A 5,188-nucleotide genomic window follows, 5' to 3' on the forward strand; every position below is an offset into this window, starting at 1 on the left:
TCTGCTGTCACCTGAGTTTTTTATCCTAGCTATTCTGACTGGTGTGAGGTGGAATCTCAGGGTTGTTTGATTTGCATTTCCCTGATGGCTAAGGATGTTGAACATTTCTTCAAGTGCTTCTTGGCCATTCGGTATTTGTCAGTTGAGAATTATTTGTTTAGCTCTGTACCCCATTTTTAATAGGGTTATTTGTTTCTCTGGAGTCTAACTTCTTGAGTTCTTTGTATATATTGAATATTAGCCCTCTATCAGATATAGGGTTGGTAAAAATCTTTTCCCAATTTGTTGGATGCTGTTTTGTCCTATTGACAGTGTCTTTTGCCTTATAGAAGCTTTATAATTTTATGAGGTCCCATTTGTCAATTCTTCATCTTAGAACATAAGCTATTGGTGTTCTGTTCAGGAAATTTCCCCCTGTGCCCATGTGTTCTTAATGAGTGTCATTTTGACTGGAATAAGATCTGGAACATAGAAAGAACTCAACATACAAACAACTCAACAAACTAAATAACAAGAAAGCAAATGACCCAATCAATAAGTGGGCTAAGAAAATAAACCACTCTCAAGATACGAACTACAGAAGGGCAATAATGGAATCTAAATGAAGTCATCATATAATGTTGGACAGGATGCCCCATCTGGACATCTTATGACACCAAGTAAAACCTCTAATGTCAGGAATGGATTGCATCCTGTTAAATCATTGGCCAAGTGGACACTCCAAACATCACAGGCTATTGTCAAGGCCTCTGATTTTTTCTATACAACCTGATGCCAAAGCCCATTGCTGAAGACAAAATTTACTTATGGCATCAAACACAGAGATGTTGAGCTGGTACCCAATTAGAAACTTCACTCCTACTGAATAGTGTTCATGGTGTTGGAAAGTACTCTGCAAGCTACCAGCAAAGAAAAGTGGACATTAGTATCATCCAGCTACATACAGATCATGAAAACTATAAAAATGCAAGCTATACTGCAAGCTATACTAGTACAATAGTGGCAAAAATATTATGGGAGTAACCAACAGTTATTTATGTAACTTTAAGGTCTACTCCATGAGGTGAAATCCATAGTAGATGCGGATAATGTGGTCAGGAGCCTAAGACTAGATAGATCATGAGCCTCAGGGGAAAACCTACTATTGTTACTCTCCTAAAGTAACATAGCAATCAAATTACTCCTAATGATATAGTGCTATACTAATAGGCCAGTGCATGGAAATTAACAGAGTCCCAATTAGCAGGGAATGTGCAAGATATCACCTCTTCTCATAGTTCATATCTTCACATTGTCAAGAGGAATGAATCTAGTGCACAAGGCATTGCCCAGGACACTGGGTGTCTCTCTAAGTGGTAACAGCCATTATATTGGGAATAGACTATATTTAATCTATACTGAAATAGAGGGAGGTAGCATGAAGGGTCTGGAATTCATGGTTGAGAAAGTCATCCTTATTCTTGCCACTGTATATGGGAAATGATTTAAGGCAGCTGGTCATTAATTGCTTTTCTCAAGTATCCATATCCATAACAGCTGGTATGAATATAAATAAATAAATACAGAGCAGAAAACAACCAGACATGTGTGCCTGCCAAAAGTGAATATACCCTAGGTAAAGATTAAACTGTTATCCCTGACTGGACAATCTTAAAGTCATATGATATTAATTGAATTATTTCTAATTGTATTTAACAACTCTTCTTTCTTTGGGTACCAGTTTGAGCTAGGAATTAAAACATAATTTACTTTCAGAATAAACTGAAAAGAAGACATTCACATGTGGTTTGTGTTCCAGTGACTTAATTTTTTTATTAGGATCATTTGAGAAATGTTGGCATGGTTCCACTAAATACTTAATTGCAAAGAGCCCCTATGGGGTGGAATCCTAAGCCAACCATCCAATGGCCTCTGAAACATACAGCACTTTGGGATTAAGGGGTTTGGGGGCAAATTTAAGTTGTCTGTGGGACACTTCAACTGTTGTCAGAATTTCTCCATAAGCAACATACTGTGAATCTGGCTTCCCTGAACAAATTTATAATTCATTTCCAGGCAGCAATACCTGGAGGCTAAAGCATAAGTCTTGGAAGCACTAAATCCCTTTACCAATCCTAAACTGATCTAAGACACAGTTACTTTTAAATCATTTTACTTCTTCAGTTCCTCATGTGCAAGGATAGGATTAAGGATGCCCATCTCACCTCAATAAAGCTATGGGACGAATTAATTATGGTTTTTAAATTGCTGCAAAGGACTATCACCCAAAAATGTATATGACAAAGGGATGTTTACAGAACACACATGCCCCAGTTGGAATGTAAGTAAATGCCAGAGAAAATGGATGACAAATATCACAAAGCAAATTATTTACTCACCAGGGAGGGAGTAGTTATATCCAGCAAGAAGATGAAGGAGGACTTAACACATGGGTAACATAAGCTTCTGACTTAAGAGAAAGTATGTGAGGTACTCAGGAGCTTAGGGAGGAAGGTCTTGCTAAGGTATCGCATTCAAATTATTGGAAGTGAAGAAAGTTGACAAGCATTTGTTCATTTATTCATTTTCTCAGACAACTTTATTGAGAACAAGTAGCATTCCAACACTCAATGCTCTCTGTCACAAATGCAAAGCCCAAAAAGTCATTGATTATCATCTATGCCAAGAAGACAATGCTCTCTGGTTCTAATCCAGGAGTGGAGACAAACCTGTAAGATAATGATCCTGGTGTGACATCAGAACCATCATGGCACAATCATGCACAGAGGTACCATAAGAGCGAGCGACCTTGCACCAACCACAGTAAGACCCAGAGCTGAGAGCAAGGTTTCTGGAGATGGTGCTTAAATGGAGAGTCAACTATGAATCACAATTTGCTGAGTTCAAAGCCTAAAAGAATAAAAAATAAAAATAAACCTCTTATCCACACAAAGTCAGAAACTAAAAGGCTAATGTTCTACACTCTTATGCTGTTAAATGTATATGGCTCTTCTCTCTGGTAAGGGAAATTCAGAGAATTCTAAGTAGTGTTCCAAGTGGAACAGGGGACAAGATGACAGGGCAAGAGCAAGTTTCTATAAGATTTTACTTGAGCAAAGCTCTCTTCAGTGCTCCTCTATGCACCTCTTCTTTCCATGTTTGAGAGATTCCACTGTGTCTGATTTTGTGTTCTTGTTATCCTTATAAAAGCTTTATTTTAAAAAGAGAATATAGTCATGAAATGAATAAGTCAAATTGTCCATATCTACAGATGCTATAATCCTATACTAAAAAATAATAAAATAAAATAGAACCAACAAAGACTCCACCAGAAGACTCTTAACTCATACATTAAAGTAGCAACTTGCAAAAATTACCTCCGAAGAAGCTGAAGAAATTCCAATTGCAGCGGAATAAAAATAAAAAATAAGTACAAATCAGTTACATATATAACCAAATATGATAAAGCTTTCTATAATAAAAAGCATAAGGCACTGAGAGAAGACCTCAGACAAGATGCTGGAAAGGGGGAAGACTGTTTACATTCATGTATGGTAGAAATTCACGACCATTTGAAATGACCATTTCCATACCACCAAAAGCAATATATATACATATTCAATATATATTTTCAATATATATTATATAATATATATAGTCAATGAAATCTTTAGTACAATTCCAATGATACTCTTTACAGAAGTAAAAGAGACAATCCTAAAATTCATATTTGGACACAGATCATGAAGAACTAAAGCCATCATGAGAAAAAAGTATAGCCCTGGAGATACTAAACACAGTACTTGATTTCAAACTATACAATAGAGCCATAGTAACAAAACCAGCATGATACTGGCATGAAAACAGATACAAACACTAGTGGAATAGAATCGAAGCAGAAATGGACACAGAAATAAAAGACACTAGCAGTTATAGCTCTATGCTTCTTGACAAAGTTGTTGGAGAAAACAATAGCATCAATGGAAAAGACAGAGCAACTTGAGTAAGTAATGCTGAGGACATTGAACACTCACCAGTAGAAGACTGAAACTAGATTAAGGTCTCCCATCACACACACACACACACACACACACACACACACACACACACACACACCACTCATGCTCACACACAAACACAACTCTCAATGGAACAAAGAGCTCAATGTAGCACACGGAATTACAAGAGGGAAGCATAGGGGAAATGCTTCAGCATTCAGACAAGGCTTTTGAATGGACTTTTTGAATGGACTCTAACAACTCAAGAAATAAAGCCAGTCTTTGACAAATGTGACTGTATCAGATCAAAAGCTTTCATGCATAAAGGGGGGGATCTCTGTCACTTACTTCTTCAAGAGAGAATGAATGATCAACTATATAAAGTAATCAAAAATAAAACAATGAAATCAACAATAGAACCAATAAATGGGCAGTGAAATGAGCAGACAATCCCAATGAAGAAATACAATATCTGATGATCCATAAAAGTGATGCAGTATCTGTAGCTGCATATAAATGAAAATCAAAATGACACTGAGCCCATTTCACTTTTGTCAAGATTACATCATGAAAATAATCAATCAAATTGGACAGTTAAAATATCAAACTTGGCTAACTATAGAGATTTCTTCAAGCCCAAATTTATAATGGTACTATTCATAAGAGCTATAATATGAAATCAGATAGATGCCCACCAATGCAAGAATGGATACAAGAGAATTCAAGATACTTCTCTTTCTCCTCTTTCTCCTCTCTCTCTCTCTCTCTCTCTCTCTCTCTCTCTCTCTCTCTCTCTCTCTCTCTCTCTGTCTCTCTCTCTCTCTCACACACACACACACATACACACACATACATGGTTAAGTTTATGCTTCAGTATTTATAGATTTTTAGTTGCAAATGAAATTTTCCTAGCTTCTTTTTGGAAGGGAGGAGAGAAGAGAGCAAGAGTAAGAGTGACAGAGAGAGAGAGAGAGAGAGAGAGAGAGAGAGAGAGAGAGAGAGAGAGAGAGAGAGAGAGAGAGAGAAAGGGAGGGAGGAGAAAGAGACAGAGACAGAGAGACAGACACAGAGTCAGAGACAGAGATAGAGAGATCATGTCAGGTAATGGATAACTGGATGGAACTGTAGACCATCATGTTAAATGAAATAAGCCATACTCACAAACCCACAAATACAAATATTAAATGCTTTCTCTCTTATAGGAAGTCAGT

This window comes from Mastomys coucha, unplaced genomic scaffold (assembly GCF_008632895.1).
Source record: "Mastomys coucha isolate ucsf_1 unplaced genomic scaffold, UCSF_Mcou_1 pScaffold23, whole genome shotgun sequence".
NCBI classification, from domain to species: Eukaryota; Metazoa; Chordata; class Mammalia; order Rodentia; family Muridae; genus Mastomys; species Mastomys coucha.